This window comes from Micrasema longulum, unplaced genomic scaffold, assembly GCF_059751315.1.
Source record: "Micrasema longulum isolate JH-2025_06_02 unplaced genomic scaffold, ASM5975131v1 h1tg001337l, whole genome shotgun sequence".
NCBI lineage: Eukaryota > Metazoa > Arthropoda > Insecta > Trichoptera > Brachycentridae > Micrasema > Micrasema longulum.
The window spans coordinates 256,044-275,090 of record NW_028278523.1 but is presented as its reverse complement, the minus strand read 5'-3'; the positions used below and the strand labels follow the sequence as shown (position 1 = coordinate 275,090).

The 19,047-nt window shown below is 31.0% G+C and overlaps 1 long non-coding RNA gene across 2 annotated transcripts; it reads right to left on the bottom strand.

Moving 5' to 3' along the window:
- Nucleotides 1-535: 535 nt before the first annotated feature.
- Nucleotides 536-16,639, bottom strand: LOC148275841 (uncharacterized). 2 transcript variants are annotated; one of them, XR_015823929.1, is made up of 3 exons: nucleotides 16,380-16,639; nucleotides 13,557-13,782; nucleotides 536-2,143 (listed from the first exon to the last, which is right to left on the bottom strand). It is a non-coding gene; the product is annotated as an uncharacterized LOC148275841 (long non-coding RNA). The 2 variants fall into 2 exon arrangements; XR_015823930.1 differs by lacking the exon at nucleotides 536-2,143 and adding an exon at nucleotides 4,124-4,923.
- Nucleotides 16,640-19,047: the final 2,408 nt, after the last annotated feature.

The following is a 19,047-nucleotide window of genomic DNA, read 5'->3' as shown; positions in this document are numbered from 1 at the left end:
TTCCATATTATTCACTTTTAAGCCTTTATTTATTAATTGAATGAAGGATTTTAACTCCTGTATCTTTATATAAGTCACGATTAAAATTGATTAGGTGAGTTGCGTATTCGGAGAGATTGTTATTTAGAAGACACCTCATATGTTCTTTACACGAATATCAAAATTTCTTAATATTCTTCCAACGTAAACTGAGGGACACGAAAAATTCAGCAACTAGTTTTATACAAATATTAAATCACGTTTAGTAAAATGTTTGCGAACAAATTTGATGCTTTAATTATTCATAATTAATTAAAAATGTTTTAAATTTATCTTAAGTTGTTAAAATGTCTACTAATTTTTTTTTTTTAATATTGTAACTCTTTTGTCAAATAAATTGTTTAAGTAAAACATGTTTTTATTTACTCTGTTTCACACATTCATAAATTTTGTTTTGAGATTGTAACAGAAAAATCAACATATTTATCAACAATGTTTTTATTTATTTATTTGTCATTTTTTATACATATACAATATATATACAAATGAGGGCGGGCATATTGCCTTAAGGCAATTTCTTCCTACCTACCCAAACCGTTCAGTTTAAGAAAATTATAAATACATGGACATTTTGAATCTTACAATTTTATACAAAAATTAAAAGCAAAGATTAACAAAAATAAATATAAATAAAAAGTTTTTAGTTTACCCAGTTCCTACTACTCTTTAAATATCGTCCTTTTCTATGGCAACCCTTTCTGCCTTTTAAGTTTCTGCACTAGTTATAGTACTGGTTGCCATTTCAGCTGTCACCGGCTCCTCTGCCTATTCCTCTGGATATGTATAATTTGTGAAAGATCCTTTTTTTAATTTGTAAATCAATTGAAGTCAAGAACCGGATTCAGCCCCCAAGAGGGCTGTTAATATAAACATATTACAACATAAATGGAGAACACTGTAGATGTTTAAATATAGGCAGAATGGTGAATGTTACACTAAACCTGCCAGGTCATGGCCTTGTAGATGTCTAGACATCTATATTCCTTCCCTAAAATATTCTCTATCTCTGTTGTAATATGTTGATATTAACAGCTCCCTAGGGGGTAGAATCCGGTTATTGTCTTCGGGGAGACTTCTAAGACTTCGGAGTTCGTTATCAGGTCTGTCCAAGATATCTTAAGCATTCTGCGATTATTATCATGAGAAGGCTTTTTTATCAAGTAGATAATTTAATTAGATTTTTTTGTTATGTTTAATATGTGACATTCCCATTTTAAATCATTTGTTATTGTTACTCTAAGGTCTTTTTCACCGTTTTCAAAACTACACCATTTAGACCAGTGGTTCCCAAAGTAATCTTTATCAACCCCCAGGGGTCTATGACAACCGGCAAAGGGTCTACGTCAACGAAAAAAAAAAATTGGGGGTCCATGAAATAAAAATGGGGGTCCACGATAGTGGATCTCAACATTCACTGATAGTACTTCTGTACTTCTGGCTGCAAAAAAACATACCCGTTACTTATCCTGTATTATGTAATATAGCCAGCAAATTTTTAATTTCCTTTCCATCGTCATACCTAGTGGTTCAGCGTTGTTACCAATCTCCTAAGAAAAAAAAGAAACAGACTGCACATCATTAGCCGCGGAGATTTAAGATTAAACCTGACAAAATGGACGTCAAATGTTGATAATTTATTAATAAAGCATCAGGTTCATCCTTCCCACTAAAAACATTTACTTGTTGCTTAGTTTATTTTATGTTGCGTTTATTTTATATAACAGATAAAAAAATATTTTGAATGGTTTTAATTTAAATTCAATTAATAAATGCATAAAACTTAACATATCTTTTAACTTTAAGTTTTCAACACTAAACTTCACTACAGCTTAAAATTTATAAAAAATCAATATCAGGTAAGTAGGGGGTCTACCAAAAACCGAAAAACATGGCAAGGGGTCTCCGACACAAAAAAGTTTGGGAACTTCTGATTTGGACTATATTTAAGTTTGGGGGTTTTCGAGCTGGTGCGCGATGTGAAGAACTGTAGATTTATTAACATTGAGTGTGAGAAGCCATTTCTTGGTCCATTCATGATTACTGTCCAGGTGTTGCTGTAGTTGAGATGAGTGAGTGAGAGGGTTTGCATACAGCTTTTTATCATCTGCAAAAATTTTGGACTTTGATTGTATGATTGATTATTATATTATTATTATTGATTGTACTTATTAGAAAATTTTCTTTGTTAAATTCAGTCAACAATAAATTAAATATCTAAACGTTGATTTTTAAATTATATATATGTATATTAAAATGCCTTAATCAATTGACAAATATTTTTCATGGTAAAAAAATTACGTCATGTTACCTTCAAGATTTTTTTCAAGCTTCGCTGATTTTAAAAGGAACAAAATTGGAAAAAACAAAACTCAAATTAATTACCGAACACCTTAGCAAATAAACGCGGGGTTAAATTTACATTATTTTGCTGAAAAATTCGTTCGTTATATAAGATTTTGCGTAGAGCGGGTCATTGAGTAATGCCACGCTTTCTTCGGGTCACGTTGCCAATATATTTTTTTCATGAACTTTATAAGATTTTCAGGAGTCACGTGGCGAAAATTGTATTGAATTCAAATTTGACGAAATTGACCCTTATAAAGTGAAAGCCATATTTATTTAATCGTCAAATTAACATCAAATTATTTTACCGACGCCTTACACAAATGAATTCCTACATTTTTTTTGTGAGTTACGTGTCACGTTTTAAGGCTATCAAGGTTATATATATTTATTTTTTAGGCAGTTACCTACCGCAATTTTAAGGGAAAATAATTATTTGTAAATCGATTCAGTTGTTTTGTAAATTTTGGATGAATTATTTAACCATTTTATAAAAAAACATTTAAGTTTGTAAGTGAAAATTCTTGATGGATAAAACACGCATAAAAGAGCACATACAATCATGGTCTAATAATAAAGATAATTCAAATTTTGCCAATCATTTAGTAGAAAATAAACATTCCTTTGAATTAAAAAAAAATGTAAAAATAATTCATATTGCACCTAAAGGCCATAAACTTGACAAATTAGAAATTCTCGAAATTAATAGATTGAAAAATAAACCCGACGTAGAATTACTTAATGAACAGATAACACATGTGCATTCTCCATTACTTTACCCATTGTAATATAATTTTACTTATGAATTTATACCCTTTGTTTTTCATAAATCATTATTTACAAAACAACACTCACGAAGGATGGGACGCTAAAAATAAAATAAAATACTTTAACTCATTAAAATAGCATTATATCAACTCATTAGTTAACCCAAAGAAAACTTTTTGATAATGATCCTTAAGATAAAAATAATTTTATTTAATTTACATATAACTTTGAATTATCTATCCTTACCTCTGTTTTGTATAAACACATTTAACTCTTTAATAAAGATACCAGTCTCAAAGATGTCGCGAAAGCGATGAAACTGGTCACTGGATATTTCAAATTTGAGGATTAAAGTATCACTCGTGTTTTATTTTTATAAAAAATAACCAATTTATATTTTCGTTTTTCAATCAAAAAAGGTCGAAACTGGTTACTTCAAAATAAGAAAACGAAGATCGGGACTCGTGGATTTATTTTTCAGTACATATCGGCAGTAAAGCAGCTATCTGCTTTCTATTCATTAATGTATAACTTGTGTTTACAGTCTGCATCACATGATGGATTAAACAGCCCGTTAAGTTATGAAGACTGTAAATAAGTAAATAATAAATAATGTTTTGTAGTGACTGGTATTTTAACGCCATTCATTGGTGACTTTTTTTGAGAAAGAAATTTGAATTTCCTTAGTTACTAACTAGCCCGTAGTATTTAGGAATTATATATGAAATTATTCGACGTAAAATTAATTTTGACAAAAAGCCAAAATAAAATGTAGGAAAGCCAAAATTTTTTTTTTTTTTGTAAAAATACTTTTTTGAGTTATGATTGACCCAAATATTTTATTTTGAGGGCCATTTTCAACGAGTTGTAAATAACTCACTATTAAAAAGTGGAATCAAGTTGAAGTAGAGTGGGATTAGAACCACAGACCTTTGGTCCGTGAGTCCGAGACACTAGCCACAGGATCACAACCCGATATTTATGATTTATTACTACATTGGAATATATATATTTTTGTAGTATTATCATCTCTTTTTTCCACATCCGCTCCTAAGCGGAGCATGTGGACATCACCGATTACCTCCATGAGAAGCTTTCGCCAGCCGGTACTTTCGCCTCCTCCCACGTCAGTCCAGCGCCCCTTAGTTCCGCCGAATAAAGTCGAAAGATCCTCATCGACGGTCTTCCGGGACGGCGAGAGCCCGCAGGTTTAAAGAAGAGGCAACTTGGGTTTTGGTTCTCTTGAGGCATGCGCAGCACGTGTCCAAGCCAGGTCCACCGTCGCATCCTCAAGACGCTCGTTATAGAAGGCTGCTGCGTCCGTTCTCGGACTTCTATGTTAGTTATAAAATCGAACCACCTTAAACCTAATGTTCTCCTCAGCACTTACTCTCAATACTCAGAAGTTTGGTGAGCTGGGCTTTGGTAAGGTGGTAAGATTCACACCCATATTAACCATTGTCAGAAGTACTACCACTGTACAAGAGTTGAATAATCGACCGAGTGTAGACTCAAGTTTCAAACAACACGCATCATGTTAAAAATTGCTCCAGCAATTCCTAGGAGGGTTGCTAACTCTTTTTGCATGCTTCCATCCTCAGTTATGTGAACTCCCAAGTATTTAAAGCTATCAAATTTTTCGATCCTCTGTCCATTATTATACAGAGGCTGATCAGGGTCAGGACAAGATTTGTTGCACAAGATCTGAGTTTTTTTTATATTAATATTAAGACCCAGACGAGCTGAGTTTTTCTGCAGTTTGTCAAGGTTTTCCTAAAAATCACCAACAGTATTAAAATCATTGATTTTTTAGTCTTGATCTGATCCGGAGGTATAGTACGTTAACCCGGGTACGCACTATTCAAACCCGTAGACTCAGGGTTAAACCCAGAATTGTGGCAGCCCTACTGTTTGCCCATTTAACTTTTATTTAACATTTTCTGTGATTCTATGGATTGCTATTGATAGCAGTGGCGAGCCGTGATTTATTTTATTGGTAATCTATTAAAAATGTTCATTAATTTGTACTCCATATAAGTACTTACATGACATGTAAGTAATGTAATTATAAATGACATTTTTTTTGTGGTTCTGCGAAAATCAACTATTATTATTAACCACGTGATAAACGTAGCTTTATTTTACACGTTTTTATTAAATACGCGTACAAAAGTTTATTAACAAATACCACAATGACATTCCGCAGATATTTCCATAATGATCTGTCATTGACAGTACTGTCGAGACTTGAGGCACTGGCCGATTTCTTTTAAAATGAATAATGCCTAAAACGGCCACTGCCAACGCCACCTGTCCTATGTGATACATAATATTATGTCAACGGTATCCCATCAAAGAAAAATAGTCCTTCGGAAATAATGTTCGAAATACTAGTTTCCAAATAGAGAATCTTCTAAAAATATTTGTAATCTGCAAGTTTGTTTTAGTACTAAAAAAGCCGACTTGGGTTAAAGACAAAAAATACAGTGTACTTTTTTGTATGGAAGAATAAGCTGAGGTAATCGGCTAGTTTCATCGTTTAGTAAGAATGGGCTGAGCGCTGGCGCTGGGCGCACTTCATAGATATTTTTTTGTAGAAAGATATAAACGGTGATTTATAATAAATACCAATTACTTTATTTATTTTCCAATAAACATAGTTACTATAAATTATTATTATTAAAAGTCAAATATAATGGTAAGCTGTGCATAATCGCTTACTTTGACGATTCGCTCCTGATTGATAGTAACCTGTAGGCCGTAAAATTTTAGGTAACTTTTAGAGAAAATAATGCTGAAAGTAATTATTTTTTTAACATGTATGTCAAAAAATAATCATAAAAACTTAACAAATAACTACACGGTGGCGAAGTGCCATTTATGACACCATTGCTTATAGAAATGCAATCCAAATTTTCACAAAAATTCATTTTTGTTTCTTGCCACATACTCTATATTCTACATTATTATATATAAATAAATGTTTTTATTTATTAACATATTTTATTTCATAATATAAGTAAACTTAATTTGGTAATGTATCCAAAATAAAACAAGTTTATTGGATTGTAATTCTACTTTATTTTTTTATAAAATATACAAAGGGTATAGAGTTTTTTTGTTTGAAAATGTCCTAACAAGACGAAACGCGTCACAATATACCCTTTGTATATTTTATAAAAAATAAAGTAGAATTACAATCCAATAAAATTGTTTTATTTTGGATACATTACCAAATTAAATATGGAATTCTACCAATTGTCTGCATACACAATAAATAAGTAAACTTATTTAATTACAGGGAATCTATATAAAACTAGTAAATAGAAAACGAAAACGGAGCGTTCTCTGTTTAGGATAGTCTCCATCTTACATGGCTCAGCCTGTTCTAAGATGGAGATTTATGTTTTTTTTTTATTATTTTTTATCAACAAAAAAATATTGTTGATAAATCCACCCTATCCATGAAGAAGTATAGAAATCGAAAAAATAACATTTTCAGGCGTTGCCTAGTATGTAGGTGAAATAATTCAATTAGGTGAATCTGACTACGGGTCAGATTCACCTAAACAAACAAAGAATTCAGCTCTTTAAGTTCACAAAAATCAACAGATGAAAAAATTGAAAGAATATGGATGTTCAAATTTGGGCAGAATGGTAAATGTTACACAGTGTGTAAAGTGGCCACTTAAACCAGCCATTGACAGGTCGTAAGCCCTGTAGATACCTAGACTTCTATATTACCTTCTCTTAAATGTTCTTCATCTCTGTTGTAATATGTTAATATAATATATATATATTTTTTAATTTAAATTTTTTCACATAAGCATTCTTCTAATCAATTTTTTTCATTCCCACCAAACTGAAAAAGCAGTTTTTTTACAGGGATTTCTCTTTTTAAAAATTTGGTAACACAATATAATAATGTTTACATAAACATATAAAAAATCTTAAATATATCAAAAAATAAAAGTGTAAAAAAGTTTAATACGAGTAAATCAAGTCTTTTTTAATACCGAAATATATAAAAAATAATAAACAAACACTTTTTTTAACACTGTTTTAAATTGACAGGTCATAAGCCCTGTAGATGCGTAGACTTCTATATTATTTTCTCTTAAATGTCCTTCATCTCTGTTGTTATATTTTATTTTTTATTATTAATTTTTTTTTGCACCATAACAGGCTAGGAGGCCCAATTACAATGGCAAATTAAATCACAGAACACCCAGGCTTGATGAAAATCACATTTAATTTATGTGTTATCACCGGGAATCGAACCCGGAACCTTTCTTGTGTGAGTCAAGCGTCTTGACCACTAAACCACGGAGGCCGCTTTTTCTTATTTTAAAGTATAAGTAGTTCTATGTTAATACTCGTATAACAATAACAAAAAAACTAAAACTACTTAATTATAAATGCCTAGCTAATCAAATGTAAGAAATTAATAATCGTTATTGTACAAATATAAATTATAAATATGTGCCAAGAATACATGTTACTAACACAAAGGTAAAAATGTATAATATATAATAAAAAACAAATATAAAGTAATGTAATACACAAAAATATAAAGACCTCTTGCATGGCAGGCTAACGCGACCATCACACCACGAGGCCACGAGTAATGTTGGTTTAATTAGTGTCCTGACGAAGAGACGGGTACGTCTTGAAACTGGTAGACAGAGGAAAATCGGTAATTGGTTTTATACAAATATTAAATAACATTTAGTTATTTGACCTTGGCCTTGTGTCGCTCTTATTTTTTCTCGAGATTATTCTTGGAGCTTTGTATTTTAGCATGGTGAATTTTATTTAAATTTGTCGTGGTTTTATAGGATAATGTGCTGCTACAGTGGTTGGTGTGAGGTTTAATAATTGTTTTGTGGGTGGTTTTGCATGAACCCTCATCAACAGTTCTTCTGGTTCTTCCCATTGCAAATGTTTTGTTCTCTCAAATCTTTTTTGACGTTGTGATGAAATGTAAGTTTCAAGTTTATTAATAATATATAGCTTTCTGACAATAAGATATTAAGAACTATTAGGACATTCATGTAAAATAATGTTTGTATTTTTTCAAGATAAAAAAAGGAAAAAAACATATTTTCTTTCATCTACAAATAAAATGGTTTGAAGAGTACCTTGGCGATAGATACCAAATAACGAAGGTGAATGATGAAATTTCCGAGCCCCTCAAAATTTCATTGGGAGTACCACAAGGATCGGTTCTCGGACCGGTTTTGTTTATTATATACATAAATGATATTGTCGAAACATTAAAATATTCAAAAATAAGACTCTTTGCAGACGATGCCTTAATATATATATCGGGAGAAAATTATAAAACAATTATGGACAGACTAAATCATGATCTTAATAATGTATCACTGTGGCTAAAAATTAATAAATTAAAATTAAATGTTAACAAAACTAAATATATGAATATAGGAAACAAAAGAATAGAAATTACACCATCAATTGTAATAGAAAATGAAAAACTTAATGAAGTCACTGAAATTAAATATTTAGGCGTAATGTTGGATTCAAAACTTACATTTCACCAAAACGCTAAGATAGTAATAAATAAGATTGCAAAAAAAATATCAATTTTGGGAAGGATCAGAAGATTTATTGATAAGGACTCCTGCAAAACTATTTACAAAGCAATTATTGAACCACACGTTAACTACTGTAGTAGCATTTTATTTTTATCAAACAAAGAAAACATAGATAAACTAACTGTATTACAAAATAAAGCCTTTAGAATCATTTTGAAAAAAAACAGATATACGAGGGTAAAGTCGATGGTAAATGAAATGAAATTATTAAGATATAAACAAAGAATATTTTACAATACAATGATATTTGTTCATAAAATTATAAACTCTAATAAAAAAACAGAATTTTGGGAAAAAATTGATGGGAACCAGCATGAACACGATCACAATACTAGAGAAAAGAACAAAATTAGACTTCCTTTTAGGAAAAAGGCAAAGTCACAAAATTCAATTTTATTTAAAGCAATTAAAAAGTATTACGAAATGGAAAAAAATATTTATGAAGAAAAAAACATATCAAAATTTAAAATAATGGTCAAGACATATGTGATAAACAATTTATAAATTAAATATATTTGCAATGTTATTATTAGAACACACATAACAATATGTATGATATGTGTGCCCTACTTTAAGATTTAAATAAATAAAAAAATAATAGTTTTATATCATTAAAAAAAACGCGGCAAAATGACAAAGTAAAAGCTTTAGGTATTACAACTAAGTAAGTTTGACACAAATAATACGCAATACTTAAGGAGACTCCAAAATTAAATGTCAACCCTGTATTATCGACGCGTGTCAAACGTCAAAGCTCAATATTTGTTATGTTTCTAGTGTCCAAGTGTTTCATCAAGGTTCTAACAAATCTAAAAACTTCCGAGTGTACGAAATCTAAAATCATTTAGAATACTTGACGTCGACGCGTAGAGCGCGTACAAAAGCGCGCGTCTCAACGCGCTGTTTTTGTATGGCTGACTCTCTCGAGCATGGAAACGGAGTTACGGAGAACGCGTTAACCCTTATGCCACTAACCCTCTTCATCCTGGCATTGCCCCAACTCATTGCCCGCGTAGGCTGTTGGGGTCGGCTCTTCTTGTTCTTAGGCTGTACAATCTTCGTTTTTGGGTGTCCCTTTCATCTAGATTATCTAGACCGTTTCTTTGCACGACTTAGGAACATTGAGTTATTGATACTCCTGCTAACCACCTGGGCATTTGCATTTTTGTCGTTTCTAGCTTTTGATCCTTAACCGGCTAACTTTTACTAATAGGAAATAATTGATTGTGTAAAAAGTAATTTAATTAATTAATTTTATTTTATTCAGAAAACATAGTCATTCATTATAAGTATTAAAAACAACAATTTTTTAACATAAAAAGACCAATAAGGTTTTTATAAATTATTTAAAAGATATAAACATAAAATGTGACAAAAAAGATAAATAAAATGGAAATTCAAGTGAGAAAATAATAATTGTAAACATTTGCGATTTCCATGGAGGTTATCGCTGTATACATCATTTTCCTTAACTTAATCATGTAAGTTTAGTTTGATGCGCCTGAAATATTGAGCTTAATAAAATTAAATATCTCAACTAGAAGCCTCAGACAAAACTTACTTTTTCATACCGATAACCATAGAACTAACTATGGTTTTCTTTTCCAATGCCCAGGATTTTTAGGTCTGCCAACAAACATACCAGTCTTGATTTCTTTGATAACAAGTTGTTATCATACGATCACTGAATCAAATTCAATTATATACACCTCTCTCCCGCTTCCACTCCCACCAAGTCTACTATATACCATTGTGTCTTTCTACTTTCTTTTAAAATAATTTTCTATGTGTTTACATGTATATAATTATGTCCTTAAAAACGGCCTTTGAGCATATATAATAAATTGTACACAAAACTTTACCACACATTTTCTCATGATTCATTGCATATTTTAATAAAAGGATGATATTTTGAAACCCATGAAAATTTTTTAAAGGTGACACTAAAACCTGGGTCTCAATTGACCTAACACCGCCACGCACGTATTTTTTAAGCCAGTGGGCTTTAAGAGTTAAATGAAACGTATTTTTCCGTTGGTAAAATTACCAATACCTAAACTTTAAGCCCTGTTTGAATTCGATAAATAAAATATCATTGTGTTTACCCCGCCCGAATTTCCATATCTTGAATAACTTTTATGTCTTTTGAATGTTATATAACTACGTTATATTCGTGTCAATATAAAATAACAAACAATCTCTATAAATTAAGCCTGCCCTAAAAAAACAACCTTATAATATGTTTTTTTTATGAAAACATTTACTTTTGACTACGGTTTTTTAACAGTTCAAGGATTTCTTTTTTATTTCCATAAAAGAAAATGACGCAAAAGAGAAAACCTTGAATAGTTACGAAAATATTTTAGGATGAATAAGTAATTCAATTATTAATTTCTGTTTTATCGAAGCTTTTCTCTTGATGACCTATTTTTCAGATTTTTCAATATTTCACCTTCATATTTACAATGTTTTTCGTTTGAAGCTGTATTAAACAATATGCTTCATGCAGCGCCTACCCAAATCCGGAAAAGCCCACGTGTAGATTACAGAATTATTAATGAATTGTTTCAAACTCCAAACTTTTTTCCATTCAATTTTAATTGAACTTGTCATACAATTTAAATTCACATTAACGCAAAGGTTTGAATCAAAAAACTTTTTGAGACTTCGCTATTGCGTTCAACATAATTTCATAAACTTTATTTTGGACGTGTTTTTTTAAACAAATATTTTTTCAATATTATGTATCTTTTTTGGGTGATACCGTGTATGTTGGATTTGATCCGACGTTTCGGCTACCATTGCAGGAGCCATCTTCAGGGAAAACTGTGTGTTTTATAGAGAAATGTATGTGTTTAGTTTTCCCTGAAGATGGCTCCTGCAATGGTAGCCGAAACGTCGGATCAAATCCAACATACACGGTATCACCCAAAAAAGATACATAATATTGATAACAGTGACCGTGAAAACCTTCGCACCTATTTAAATATTTTTTCAGTCACGTTTTCAGAGCGTTGCATAAAACCGGAGTTACGAGGACTTTTGAAGGGGGATTTTAGCGAGAAAGAAATTGTACCCTACGCAATTTTTTATCGAATTCAGAGCGAATGAAGCCGTGTAAACAAAACTTAGCGGAAAAAATGTGAGAGTTGTAATCAAATTGCTTTTGATAGAATTGTGATAAAATTTTCAATGACAAAATGTCTGAACTCAGCGTGTCCTCGGAGTCACGTTGCAAAACGAGGCAAAAAAAAGTTTAAAAATTTAATAATTAGGTATTTTAACATAGTTTTTTTGTCACTCTCTCGCAGATGTCTCCCCGATATTGTGCAAAAAGACAACTGCTGGTCGGACTAATTACGATAAATCGATAAAACCGAGGTGTCATAGTATCGTTAACCACACCCCAGAACTACACTGATTACGTATATTTTTCTGAATACGGTAATAAACAATTTTAGACCATTATTTTTATAATCAGTCTAACGTGCAATTGTCTTTTTTGCATAGTATAAGGGAGGCCGTTGCTAGAGAGTGGCAGAAAAAACTACATATAAATATTATTTTTGTTATTGAAATAAACGGCACTGAGTGTCTTTTACATATTAGTTACAAATACAATTAAATATACATACATGTAAGCATAAGTAATACAGAGCAATTAAAACAATATTATTAATTAAGAAAGTCTAAAAAATATAAACTATATAAAAGAATAAAATATTACCTGTTATAGAATTATCGATAAAAAAGATAATTTGGTATTAGAAATACTTTGAACCTTTGTCTTTATTCAATAACATTGTATAATATATAAAGTATTAATGATATGTATCAATTAAATACGTATGTATAAAATATAATATGAATGTGGTTATAAATGCATTATAAGTGCCCCGACTAAACACGGATTTTCTAGCTAGTCATGGGTCGTTCCTGATTGTGACGCTTTAAACTCTGTCTCTGTCCTTAATAAATGTTTGTACAATGTTATTACTAAATAATTAAATTTAAAAAAAAACAACAGCGATTACCACTTTACACAATGTGTAAAATTTACTATTCTGGAATGACACCATTCTGATTGTTTAAACATGGACAGGTTATATGCCATCATTCTGCCCATATTCGAACATCTTTATTCCTTCATTTCTTTCGTCTGTTGATTTTTGTGAAGTTAAGTAGCTGAAACCTTTATTTATACGGGTGAGATTCATCTCATTGAATTATTTCACCTACACACTGGACTTCATGGACCAGGTGGATTTATAAACAATATTTTAAGTTTGCCCAAATTTTTGTAGACAAGGACTGGATTCAACTCCCCGGGGAACTGTTTATTTTAACATTTTACAACAGAGATGAAGAACATTTGAGATAAGGTTTTATACCTTCTCTAAAATAATCTACATCTCTGTTGTAATATGTTAATATTAACAGCTTCCCAGGGAGTTAAATCTAGTCCTTGTCTACAAAAATTCGGACCAACTTAAAATATTTTCTGTATTAAATACTTTCTCAAAATTGTCAGGCCCCTCATATTCTATTAAACAATGCAACATTTCACTATTCCGGGACTGCTGTCTGAATCGTAAGACGAATCAACTTACCTTTTTTGTAGCATATGTTCAAAATACGTTGTATGTAGTTCTAATGTAGTGACCTATGCACCATCAAATACGAATAAGAGTTTCTTTTGGAGAGTTATGTTCTTCATTCGTCCGGATACAAATAAAAAAAAAAATACTGAAGAATTGCGAGGTGTTGAATTTTTAAGTAAATAATTACCATGCATCTATATTAATACTGCGCTCGGTCATTTGCACAGACATTCAGATCTAAGGTCTTCGGTTCGAGACATGGTCATTCTGAAATAACGATCTGAAATATCCTGAAATAGATGGGCGGACGCGTGACTCACAGGCGAATGAAGGATGTTTATATGTACAGCTGCGTGGTGCAAGCACAAAGGATGTGAGTGTCCTGAAAGCTGGAATGTTTTCAGTTTCATGACCTGAAAATGAAATATCGCCTTACTAAAAGACAGAAAACATCATGAAAAATAATATCTTAAAATAATTGTATTTTTTATCATTTTTAAATTTCATTTATTTTTTATATAAATGCAAATTAAAATCTTATAGTTATTTGATGTTCAATGCATTAACTTTGTGGTCGAATATTTTTAATGTTAATAAATATTAGTTTTTAACCACTTAAGCTAGGGTTTCCTAGGACAGCGGTGCCCACCGTTTCCCTAGGAAACCACTCTCTAGTCGACATTATGACGGCTGTCCACCGCATCACCGTTCACTACGGCCGTTAAGATGCGGGCACCGCTGTCCTAGGAAACCCTAGCTTTACCGACTTTTTATGTCTACCGTTACGAGACGCACCCGTCTCTTCATCAGAACACTCCCTACACCAACATACAAATACTAAAATACACTTTCACCAGTATCATTACCGTGGTATACATACTATTTACGAAAAAATACATCAATTTTATGCAGAGTAAAAGGTGAAGAAAATACCACCATATCCGAACATCTACTAAAATTAGGTAAATAATATTTAGCGATATGTTGCAGAATGTGCGGTGGGAGGAATAAGAAAGGGAGGAGCTAAGGGGTAGCGGGAGTTAAAATTTTACATTCATTTAATATAAAAATAATTACAATTTGAAAATAAAAATAACTTAAATTGAATAACATGGAGGTATTTCACATTAAAAAAGAATATTCTCGTAATTAATAATCAAAAGTCTTTTCAATATAATCCACGTTTAGATTTAAAAATTACCCAATTTTGTAACTTTAAACCCCTTTGCTCATCACCTTCCTTATCCCCCACCACCACACATTCTTCAACATATTGCTGAAAATTATTAACCTAATTTTTGTGGAAGTGTTCGCAATTAACTGTGCATGTTATTTATGTATTTTTTGTAAATACTATGTATACTACGGTGATGGTAAAAGTGTAAGTGAATGTTAGTATTGGCATGTTGGTTTAGTGAGTGTCCTGACGAAGAGATGGAATTCCATCCAAAAACCCATTAAAATGCCTTGTTTTATTTGTCGTCTTCAAACGTATGAAATACCTATGGAATAAATAATTTTAAAAACGGAAAAGGTATCGACTCATGAAATTTTTATCTGATACTAATTTTCAACTCTAACGTATGGGAGCAAAGTGTGGAATCGGATAAATAATGATGAAAGTAGGTTAAATGCTGTCGAAATGCGATCCTTCAGGCGAATGTGTGGTAAAACGATGTAAGATAGGTGCACAAATGTCGAGATCCGTGAACTGTGTAAGGCTGAGACATGCATTATCGACAGAATCAAGAAAGGGGTGCTGCGTTGGTTTAGACATGTAGAGCAAATGGACAGCGATAGAACGGCTAAAACGATCTACGAAGAAAATATTGATGGATGCAGAAAACGAGGAGGACCGAGAAATACATGGTACGATCAAGTTCATCAAATACTTGAAGATGGTCGTGTCATGAGTAGGAATAATCGATGTGCGTGCATGAGAAGATGTGTGAATGTAGAGGAAGCGAGGTCTGTATGCAAAGACAGAGTGATATGGCGTTCTATCGTCTCTGCCTACCCCTACGGGGATACGGCGTGATGGTTTGTGTTTGTTTGTTTACTATTTCTCACAAATCGTGCGGCCGCCGTGGTGTACTGGTCAAGACGCTTGACTCACACACGGAAGGTTCCGGGTTCGATTCCCGGTGAGAGCACAAAAATTAAATGTGATTCTTCTCAAGCCTGGGTTTTCAGTGATGTAATTCACCACTGTAATTCCTCCTGGCCTGTTGTGGTGCAAAATAATAAAAAAAAAATATTTAAAAAAAATTAAAAATCGGTTAGGAGTCAGGAAAACAGAACAGCGAACATCAATGTTGTTGATTTTAGATATGCATCAGTCCGACGTGCAGTTGTCTCTTTCGCATTGTGCGGGAGGCACCTGCGAGAGAGTGACAGTAAAACTAAATTTATTTATTTAATTTTACAATACGCCCAAGGGGCATTTACAAAAAAATTACAGGTAAATACAAACATAGTAAGTAGTAATTTAAAAGAAAAAAACGCTTTTTTGTACACATTTAGAAACAATAAAAGTATACTGCTATGCAAAATAAAAAGTAAAGCTTTACATAGTAAAAAAGAAAATAAATAAAAAAATATGGATATTAGAAAAGTAATTGAATTCAAAAGCAAATTGTAAATAACTTGTAAAGAATTTAAACAAAATAATGTATACATTTACATATACTTATACGTATAAAAAAAATGGTATAAACAAATAATAAAAATTAGTTTACTGTAAGTATATATAAGATAATAACATAATATCTAGTATTCAAAAATATTGGATACATTTATTTCTGAAAAAGATAATAATAAATTATAATACACATCAAAAACAGAGAAAAAATTGCATGAAAAAGAAAGTTTTATTATGATATTAATAATTAGTTTCAAACAGTGCATTTAAGAACGTTTTAAAATGGATAATTGTCGTATTAAAAATGTCTATTTCACAAGTCAATTTGTTGGCTAAGGAAATATTCAAATACTTATCCATCAAACTGACCTTCCATATTCTCTCAACACAAAAAGATAATAATTATTTGGATGTCATTCTTGACATCAACACGTAACTTTTTCAAAGTAGACAATGATAAAAATAAATTAATAGATAAAATATATTATCTGGATAAACTATTTTAACAAACTCGACGTCAATGAAATGTTAACACTTTGACTCTAAGATCAACTCTATCGACATACAGTAGTTCCCAGTGCAGTGTATTGTTTAATACCGAGCCCTCGATAAACTTGAATATTATCTTTCTTGTACATTACCTACTTGAGTTTTGGAGGCCAAATGGTCTGGGTCGTTGTTCTGTGGAGAGTTGGCGACGGCGATACATTACAATATATAATATAGGCAAAACGCAGGCGCTATATTTACCAAAGGATTAATAACGTTGTTGCAATCAGCGTGCAGCGGATGGCAGCTGCATTTATTTGCGCTTCCAAGGTCTTTCCTTAACCAGAAAGTGCATACAAAAACAATGCAACGAGGCAAAACAATTTTCCAATTTTTCGTTTTAATTTTTTTTAACGAAATTTTTAAGCTCGAAGCATTGTTTGAATTTTATTTTTAAATAATAAAAACAATTCATTTATTTATTCTTAAAGATACACATTACGAAAAAAATAATAACGTATCCTTTACTTTGAATGACATCAACAATATTTTGAGTTTGTCCAAATTTTTGTAGACAAGGACTGGATTCAACTCCCTGGGGAGCTGTTTATCTGTCTGTTTATCTGTCGACAAACTCTTTTTGGAGAAACTCAAAATATTGTTTATAAATTACCTGGTCCATGAAGAAGTATAGAAATTGAAAATATAATATTTTCAGGCGTTGCCTAGTATGTAGGTGAAATAATTCAATTAGATGAATCTCACCCGCATAAATAAAGGTTTCAGCTCTTTAACTTGACAAACATCAACAGATGAAAGAGTTGAAGGAATAAAGATGTTCAAATATAGGCAGAATGGTGAATGTTACACAGTGTGTAAAGTGGCCACTTAAACCAGCCATTGACAGGTCATAAGCCCTGTAGATGCCTAGACTTCCATATTACCTTCTCTTAAATGTTCTTCATCTCTGTTGTAATATGTTAATATAAACAGCTCCCCAGGGAGTTGGATCCAGTCCTTGTCTACAAAAATTTGGACAAACTCAAAATATTGTTGATGTCATTTTTGTTCAATTTTTAAGTAATTTTATCCTTAGCGCCAATCTCGAAGGGCGATTCGCACAACCAAAATGCAAATTAAAGGTTAATAATTGTAGCATTTTCAAAAAAAGCTGGTCAAATGGGTTGTTTTTCGTAGATAAAACTATTTAATTAATATATATTATACAAAATATCAATCAAACAAAACAATTAACTCAAATATGATGTATTTTATTTAGTTCTATTATAAACACAGTTTAATTTAATATTTACCACACAATATTTACATCTATACTTATTCTAAGATTATTTATCACTATTGTACACTTACTGTACTAAAAATTCATATTTAAACTGTTCAGGTCTAAATTTGTTACAACAGAGAGGGGAAACATTTATGACGATTTTTTTTTACTGGACAGTATTACACTATCCTTCATTTCTTTAGAAATGTTTTTAAAAAATGTGATATTTCCTTACTTCATACTCTTGTACATGAAGTAGTTCAGGGATATTGCTTTTGATTTTTTTCCCCTCTTTTATTTTAAGAACTTAAATACTATTTTTTTTTATTTTGTTTTGAAAATATATCTGAAGTATTCTTTAATAATACTAATTGCTTTAGAAAAACTGATTTTGATTTTTGATCCATTGTCAAAATATTATATCTAGACGTTAAATTTTCCTAATTTTCGTGCGTAATAATTAACCGCTCAAGACGCCATAAAATAATTTTATTTACATTTACATTGGCGCGTATTTTTTTAAACATTACACCCCTGAATTTCTAATTACGTCGCCATTTGGGAAACATTATTATGTACTATTAACAGCATTAAATATTCGTGAAATTTAATAAGTGAATTCCACCCCAAATCGTAAATCTACGGTTATTGGTTCGCATAAGTCGCGTTCAAGGCAACGCAATACAAGTCGGCAAAATATAAACATTTAATTTTATAAGTAATTTTAAATTACGAAGATTTGCAATATCCATACAAAACTTATATGTAACTTTGTTACCCACAAATATTATTACACTGTGTTGAATACACTGGATCCCCGTTTTTTTTATTTTAATTACACTCGTTTAAATATTAATGAACTTATTAAGGCTTTTTACGCTGTGCCCGTGTCAAGCCATAATAATTAACAATAAAAAATACATGGTAAAATAAATTAAATTAAATTATAACGCCATGTGCAATGCAATAAAAAAACATTACAGAAAAACAAGGATTAAAAAATAAATAATTAAATTCCAAAGAATACAATTTTTTTTAAATATTCAAATATTAATACCAAAATATAGTTCATACAAATTTAGATACATACATAATCAAATATTCAAAATACTAGTATTATAAAAATTAACAAAACAAAAGTATAATAGGAAACTAAAGTAGAGTTGATAAAAACAAAATAATAGTATCATTGAAATAAAAAAAAAAATATTAATATAAAAACATAATTGAAATGATAATTGAGATATGGATTCTAGAAACTCA